Source organism: Panthera leo, chromosome A1 (assembly GCF_018350215.1).
Source record: "Panthera leo isolate Ple1 chromosome A1, P.leo_Ple1_pat1.1, whole genome shotgun sequence".
NCBI lineage: Eukaryota > Metazoa > Chordata > Mammalia > Carnivora > Felidae > Panthera > Panthera leo.
Genome location: NC_056679.1, coordinates 36490338 through 36499749, shown reverse-complemented (window position 1 = coordinate 36499749; position 9412 = coordinate 36490338).

Below are 9412 nucleotides of genomic sequence, written 5' to 3'. Positions count from 1 at the left end.
CAAATCCATGATGAAGTCACGAGGCAGAAAGCAGGACCCTAAAGAAGTGGCAGAGGTAGAGGAACAGACTCCATTCAGCAACCCCCACTGGGAAGCTCCTCTCTGCAAAACCTAAGGAAATGCCCGTGCCGGAGCTTTCTAGGTTGGCCAGTATCATTTCTCTGCCACTTCCAGGACCCTCGTCAAACCCCCCACTCTTTTTCTCTCAATGTGCACTGTGTTTCTTAACTTTTTATCTTCAAATAATTCCAGATCTACAAAGAGTTACATATGACAGAGAATTCCACATCCAACCAGCTTCCCCTAAATTAGTATCTTACATAATATAAATATCAAAACTAAGAAATTAATGTTGATACAATATCATTAACTACACTACAGACTTTATTTACTTTTCACCAGTTTTACTATTAATGTCCTCTTTCAGCTTAAGGATCTAATTGATATTGCACTGAATTCATTAAATTAGATGATTGACATTGCAATTCATATTACATTTAGTTGTCATGTCTCCTCAGTTTTCTTGTCTTTCCTTGTGTTTCATCACCTTAACACTTTTTTTTTTAATCACCTTAACACTTTTAAAGAGTACTAGTCCGTTATTTTCATAGTACGCCTCCCAATTTGGGTTAGTCTGATGTTTTCTCATAATTAGGTCACAGCTGTGCACTCCTGGAAATGACACCAGAGATGGCAAGCCCTTCTCAGTGCCTCATATTGAGAAGTACATGACATTGACAGGTCCTAAATGGTAATGCTAACCTTGATCCTTGGTTAAGATGGTGTCACCCAGGTTTGTCCACTGAAAAGTTATCATTTTCCCTTCTGTATTTCATAAATATTTAGTTTGACTCTCCCTTATTTTTTTTCTCTCTCATATTAGAAATTACCTCTGTTTCACCTGCATTTCCGTGTACATTTTACACTTAGGCTCAACTATAACCTCACAACAGTCATTTCTCAGGTCAGTGGGGTTTCATGTTAGGCTTGGATACCTCACAATGAAACAGAGACAAGCAAGTACTGTCTGAATTCTTTCAACTACAAGCTACATACACCCAGCCAAAACAAGCTTAAGTAAAAAAGGTATTTATTGGCTCACATAACTGTGAAGGCCGATCATGGATTTGTTCAGAAATTGTCAAATCTTTGGGCTCAAATAACACCATTAAATCTTTCTCACTCCTCTCAACTCTGCTTCTCTCTTTGTGTGTGTTTTGTTCTGTACAGTTTCTGTCCACATGGATTGGAATAAGACTGACCAAGAGCTCTCGAGCCATACCCTGTCAAACTAGCAACCCTGTGGATAAAGGCATTCCATTGCTGAATACCCATATAGGAATTCAGTAAATGATTCTGTTCAGCTCCTTACCCTACAGAGGACCACCACTGAGCCAATCTCAATAGCCCATGGGACAGTCTGATCTATTAGATTATTTCTACTTGTGCTGCTTTGTTGTGTTTTCCTCATCTTTTACATGTATTACTCTTTTTTTTAACGTTTATTTATTTTTGAGACAGGGAGAGACAGAGCATGAACAGGGGAGGGTCAGAGAGAGGGAGACATAGTATCTGAAGCAGGCTCCAGGCTCTGAGCTGTCAGCACAGAGCCTGACGCGGGGCTAGAACTCACGGACTGCGAGATCATGACCTGAGCCGAAGTCGGCCGCTTAACCGACTGAGCCACCCAGGCACCCCAACATGTATACTCTTAAAATACGTTTTTATTAAGTGGCAATTGAATAAAATAAATATTACATTTTCAATGATAAAAATGTTCATTATGAAAGCCCATAAATCCTTCGCACTTCATATCTAGAGGGGCTCACAGAATCTCATGAACCGTTTCATGGTCTTAGACGAGGTAAGAAACCCTATTAGGAGTCTCTGTTGCTGTGATCTTCTAGGGAACTCCCAATGCAGCCACCTCCAATGCAGTCACTGAGAGGTGACTGAGCCTGACACCTGAGCACCCCATTAAGACTCATTGCTTGATTCTATGAGGCCTCCGTTCCTCTCCTCCATCCCAGTGTAATCTACCCTCAAGAGAAAAAATAAATAAAAAGTACGCTTTCACTCTCTACTTAACATTCAGTTATAAGCAGAGATCACTGACTTTTTTGTAATGTTCCTTGTTAAAGGAAGGAGTAATAATTCCTCAGCAGAAAACCTGGTAAGACGTTTAGGGAGCCTGAAAATCTAGGTGGAAATTTGAATCAGCACAAACCTAATGGGGAAGGTTAATCTAGGGAAAAATAATTACCCTGAAGAGACTAAAATTAGACTATAGGCACACCACTTGGAAGATTCTGGAATACTGTACTTTAAGAACCACTGACCTGTTAAAAAAAATTCACTGGGAATTCTCCCAAGAAACGGAATCATATATTCCAGCCACAGCAAAGCCAAGAAGGCACTGGAGAGATTTTTAACAAACATTACCACTGCACAGGGAAGATTACACCTTTGTCTCTGTATCTTGTGCCTTTATTGAATCAAGAACAGAATGGCAACAATGCCAGACCTAGATATTTCAGTCCAAATTATATCTCCAAGTAAAAAGTGCTAGATCTTTCCTAAAGTCAGCCACAGTCCCAAAAGCATCTGGTAAATTTGAATAATGTATGGACAGAGAAGGATTATGTAGACTTTCAAAACATAAACACCATTGACTGTTAGACATTTAATCCTCCTTTGCCTCCCAAAAGTAAACCTACATTAAAAGAAATCAAATCCAATACAATCTCACATTACATTTTTTGAAAATACACTAGTATACTCTGCAACAACATGCGTATAACTTTATGTATTGTTAGTAGTGGCTTTGTGTAGTAAAAACTATAATCTAGGCTTTAATTTCTATTTTCTCCTATATGCACACAAGGAGATGTTTTGGATCCATGCAAACTAGTATACTTGATCCTGAGAGGCCAAACATGTCTGCACTGTGGTTCATTCAAATTCCCCTGGCTAATTCCATAATTACCTTAATTAAGCATAATTAACTATTACTTAAAAATAACTTTAATTAAGCTACCATAATTAGCTAAAAGGGCACTGTGATTTTAAGGGTTTCATAACAAATCTTTTGTTCTTGCGTCTATCTCCTTGGATGCAGCAGACTCGCATTGCTTTATTTCTGAACTCTTCCTCTCTTCAGGGAAAGAAATGGGACTAAGTTAATCACCATCATAAACCCACACTGAATTAACTTCCTTTTTGTTACCCTCATTATCTAGATGTTAAATTGCAAGTGATTTCTGGAATATTGAGTTTATTGACTTTTATGAACTTACGTAAAACTTATACAGTAAATAAAACTCCAAATGCAGAGGACAGACAATTAAAGTACAAAACTGTTTTCTTACCCAGGAATTTAGTGGTAATGATTCTGAGGTTTTCTCTGGCAAGCACCTTACTTAGGTAAGAAAAAGTTGAGGAAAATGTCATATAAACAATCATATCCTTCTCATTAGAGAATGAATAAGATATGGGGCTTCAGTAAAAGATTATATTGAGTTCACATCCTCAGCTCTTCCTTCAATTTGCTAAATTGGACAAGTTTTTGTGTTTTTTTTTTAATGTTTATTTATTTTTTATATATATAGAGAAAGAGACAGAGCATGAGCAAGGGAGGAGCAGAGAGAGAGGGAGACACAAAATCTGAAGCAGGCTCCAGCCTCCAGGCTCCAAGCTGTTAGCACAGAGCCTGACATGGGGCTCGAACCATAAACCCTGAGATCATGCCCTGAGCCAATGTCAGATGCTGAACCGACTGAGCCACCCAGGCGCCCCACTAGACAAAGACTTTGAGCTTTACTTCAATTTCCTTTCCTTTGAAGGATTCTGCTTTGAAGATATGTTATGAGAACTCAAGGAGATAAAATTTCACAAGTACTTGGTAGTAACACCAGAGAAAAATGGCGGTGCCTTTCATTCTACCTTCTTCATTCTTCTCTCAGATACTAATTCATGACTCGGAATGGCTTCCAAAATAGGTGGAGGAAAATTAGAGATGCCTAAAGAACCTCCATTAAATTAACACACAAAAAACTATTCTTTGAAAGAAGTCAACCATCAACCACCCCACTTCCCCATGTATTACACTTTGTCTCTCTTCTGTGGTTTTCATCACATAATTCTCCCTATGTGTAGTGCTCTCTTTTAGCTAACTGTAGCTGGTAAGCTCTTACTCACTGATTAAGATTCATATAGAGTCATCTCCTCCCAGATACCTCCCAACCTGATGTAATTTTTATCATCTGCTCTCCTCAAAAAAAAGGCCAAATTAGATGTCTTTTCATTAAGCTAACATGATGAAAATATGGATAGGTCCTACACATATCTGCATATGATGCCCGTGAATATATATCCATCAGTGCCTTACTAAATGTCGTCACCATTGCCTATTTATGTGTCTGTTTCCCTCACCTGAATGAACTTCTTTAGGACTGAAGTTGGTGATTTTCATTATTGTATCCATTACCTGGCATAGTGCAGGCACAGAGAAGGCACTCAATAAATATTTCTTGTATGAATGAATGAATAAATGAATGAATGCAATACAGTGGTTTAGAGCATTAGCTTCAGAGCCAAAAATATGTGGGTATCCATCTCAGCTCAACTACTTGTATGACCTTGGACAAATAACCTTTCTAAGTCTCCCTTTCTTCTTCAAAAATAGGAATATTACCTACCTTACAGAACTGCTGGCAAGATTATGGATGACAATACATGCAAAGTATATAAAGTGCTTAGCACACTCAATAAATGATATGGCAGGGGTGGAAGTGTGTACCATGGGTGTATATATATGTTTAAGAGTAATTTCATCTTCTAGCAATAAATTAAAGTGAAAAATGTAACTTTGGGCATTGATGCTCTTTCTTGTTATATCAAAGAATCGATTGCCTTGTCCTGGGAGACACAGTACAGCAATTTGAGAGTTGGAACTTTGTCCTTTGGAATGAGCGACAGTATTCCTTATTTAAGAAGGAATCTATATTGTCTCGTGTCCTGGTTAGAGGAGCAAGAAAAAACTAGGCTTTGAAATCAGATCAAATAGGTTTCAATGCTGAATCCACCACTTTCTAACTGAGAATCTTCATAAATCACTAAACTTTCCTGAACCTGTTTTCTCAAATAAGTGCTAATGCCTGATTTCCATGGATTAAGTGAGATACTGCACAATGGAGCACCTACTGTAGTGTCTGCACCCAACAGGCAATGCGTAAGTGTGACCTTCCCTCCACCACCTCTCTCTGAACTCCACTATGGGCATGATGGTATCCACACTGCACCCATCCTCTTGCACACACCCTTCCCCCAGAAGGCAGTTGGAGGAAGGGAAAGGAGAGTGTCCTGGGCTAAGTTCATGGCCCTAAAATACTGATTTCAGAAAACTCAACCCCATCTATTTTGTCATTTTTGTTCTATCCTACATTGATTATTATTGTTTCTCTGGTAGGTGGCAGCAAGAGGGTATTTAAAGGAGAATAATGTAAAAGAACTCAAGAAATTAATATATGAAAACAAAAAGGGCAGAAAAGTCTGTGATTTGTCTCCTATAATGCCATGACTTCCCCTCATGTGATGACCACAACACACATGATAGCCTTCAGATCGTTCCATCATCCCTTTAGGGTATATATACAATGCTTTCTCCATGTTTCTTAATTCCTTGACTTCTCAGTTTCAAAACAGCTTAGCTTCAAAAGTTCTTTGAAACATTCCTCCACTTTGCCTTTAATCCTCAGTTTATAAATTATAGGGGTATAATCCCTTGCTTGTTCATCATAATTTCTCTTTGCTTCTTTTAAAATATAGTGACAAGGCAAAGAAAAACAATGTCCTAGAGCAAGGTGTTTGTTAAAGGTCTCCTCACCATGCAAATCTTGATCCCATCTCACTTCCAGCTGCTTTGCTTGGTTGGTGTTGGAAAATGAAACATGGGGAACTCTATACCAAATACCTATTCTTGGTCTCTTCCTAGGTCTCCATCTGCTTTCCAACCCCAGTGAAATGGGTAAACAATTCCAACTACTCATTGATTCTCCAAGAACAATAACTTTTGGCACTGGAGATACAACAGCAACTAAAAGCAGACCCATTATCTGCTCTTAAGCATCCCATAGTCTGGTAGGGAAGACAGATGTTAATCACAGAGCCACATTAAGTTTATAGTTTCAGGCTGTAATACGATGTCACTCTGTCCATGAAAAAAAGAGGAAATGGGTGTTTGGGATATTATGACACACCTTGGCCTCAATCATTGAGAAGCAGAATAAAGAAGGAAAGAGGAACTAATATTGTTATCTACCTGTGATGGTTAATCCTCTATGTCAATTTGGTAGGCTTTGGTGCCCAGCTGTTTGGTCAAACACTAGTCTAGATGTTGCTGTGAAGTTTACATGTGATTAACATTTACAATCAGTGGACTTTAAGTAAAGCAGATTGTCTCAGATGGGTGAAATCAGTTGAAGGCCTTAGGAGTAAAGACTAGGATCTCCCAACTAAGAAATTCTGCCCTCAAACTGCAACACAGAAATCCTGCCTGTTTCCAGCCTGCTTGCCTTCCCTTCAGATTTCATACTTAAGACTACAACATCAACTCTTACCTGAATTTCCGGCCTACTGACTTGCCTTAAGGATTTTGGACTTAACAACTCCCATGGTTACATGAACCAATTTCCCCCTTCCCTAACAATTACAAGAAGCCAATTCTCTGGAGAATCCTGACAAATATATTACTGTTCTCCCTACACCATACATGCATCCCTCACAACACACATACACACAAAAAACCCACACACCCCAGGGCTGCAAACTCTCAACATCAAAATGCTGTCTATGCAATGGTGGCTCTACTTTGATCCAAGGGACAAATTTTGACTTCTTTCAATGCTAGATATTATAATAACCCAGGAAAACATCTTAGCATGTTTAACAGTAAACTAAATGGAACATTTCCTGATACCTTAGAACTGATAACACTACATTGTTCCCTGATTCACCTACCTCAACCTGACTTCCTGATGTGAACCCTACCCAGACTCTTGCAGTGGGTACCTTGCACCCGCCAGGTAGATTTCCTTGTCAAAATCATTCAAGATGACTCATTTCTGGCCACCCTTTACAGCACTCATTTAGCTCATGGGGTAAATTCGACCCCCAAACTCCTTCAAATGCTGGAAATGCAGACCATTTCCAGTGCATCCCCCTCTCTCTTCACTCTACTCTGGTTACCTGCTTATTTTGGACTTTTTCAGGCACTAGCCCCTGTGCCTTTAAAATACTAGAGTTATATGTCAAACTCTCTAAACAGTTCTCTTGGGGGAACCACTTGGCTTGAGGTAGCAGTGGGAGTAGCAGAAAGTTTCCAACATACAGCACTTCTATACCTCACCGTAAGGTATTCTTGACTCAACAGTCTTTGCTCATCCATCTCCTGGTGGCCCTTTCCATCTATCTCCTGTTGGGGAATGAGTTCAAGGTTGCCTAACTAGCTTCGGGCCAGTTCTTAGCAAGTCATACATAGGTGTTTCCATATAGGTATTTTGGCATATCTTTTTGGAGTATTATACTTTACTATGTTTGTCTTTACCTTTACGGCTTTCGCTAAAGCTTTGAGACAACAGGAAATGTTCCATTTAGTATACTGTTACACATGCCAAGATGTTTTCCTGGGTTATTATAGTATCCAGCATTGAGAGAAGTCAAAACCCAGAAGTGCCCCAGAACCCAGAAGTGCCTAGAACCCAGAAGTGCTCCAGAAGAGAAGGGCTCAGCTATAGGGCATCATCTCACAGAGAGCACACATGACATACCACATCACTGCCAATCAGATAAGCCCTTCTCCTCCAGTTCTGGCTCATCCTTCTCTCTGACCCGGAAAGCCTCAGACAGCAGTGAGTCGGGAAAGACAAAAATGCCTGTCACCTTCCCTATGTAGGTTTCTGACTCTGGGAAGAAACTTTTAAGTTAGACAAGTGGGACTAGATTATTAATACATGAACCTGGAGAAGTTAATGGATCTGCCACAACCTTAAAAAAGTGGTTTAAAAGGAACCTTACCCAAGATTCTACCCTAAAAAAGCAGTCTTGCCCTCTCTGTGTCATTTGTTTCTCAAAAGTGAAACTTCTTTCCCTATTTCATTTCTTCTACTGAGCATGTGCTCCAAATTCCCATCTTACTCAACCTTCCTAGACCAAATGACTTCATTATAATTCCATTTTACCCTAACATAATTTTTAAAGCACACTTAAAGAAAATATATTATCATTTTGAAATTGAGATAAACATGATTTTTCTGTTGTAAATAGGTTAAATATTACGTCTGAAGAACTAGTAACGGTAATAAAAAAGAGAAGATATTTTTCAGATTTTACCAGAAAACAGACAAGCAGGTAGAAACGATCATTTACTAAAACACTTATGGAAACAAACCTCACATTAGGTAACCTATATTTAATAAATAAAAATGCTTTTGAATTTTTATGAATACTTTCCTAACAGCAGCATATTTAAGGTTAATCAGAAAAAGATATACAGGTACATAACCACATACATGAAATAAGTAGTAGTTATTTCTATATTATTTATGCCATGACAGATTGGATGGATGATGAGAGAGGAGAGAGAGACAGTGGGTGCACCAGCCAGCTATCAATGCATTGTTTTATACTGTGAGAGATTCAAAGTTCATAAAACATGAAAGTATCAGAAATAATGGTACAATGAGTAGGGATGGTGATGAGCAGAGATTCTTCTAATTAAAATACAATAATAATAGTAATTATAATAATTAATTACTTTTATAGTCTTTTAAATGTTTGAATTTGAAGAGCATTGGTCAATGGGCCAGATAATTTGATAATCAAGGCTCTTCTATTTACTGGTTAGGCCACTTTAAACAAGCCACTTAAATTCTCTCAGCCACCATTTTACCATTTATTATAAATGGTATGACCATTTATTATAAAATGAATAGACTAGATCAATCTTTAAAATTACACTGAAATATAATCTTCCATAAATCAATTTCATACTTCACCCCTCCCCATCTTAACATGATTCCCCATTTCTCTTAACTCTATGTTCCCTTTCCTATGGTAAAGGATATTACATGGTGGCAAAGATAGGAAGTAAGGAGGCTTGCAAAGAATGTAAATGAAATCTCAACCTCTGTCCCAACTGCACTGATTTGTGCTGATTTGTTCTTTTTCTCAGTATTCATTTGATCTCCTAATGGGGTGCCTCACCAGAGAATAAACTTGCTTGGTTTTCCTCCTTTGAGCTAGTTAGAGAGGAAGTGCTGGAAAGTCCCCATTGGTCATCCTAATGGAGCAGATACCCTTTGATGTACTGAAGGCTGTCTCCAGAGAGTAAATGTAGGACTCTTTGAATGCAAGA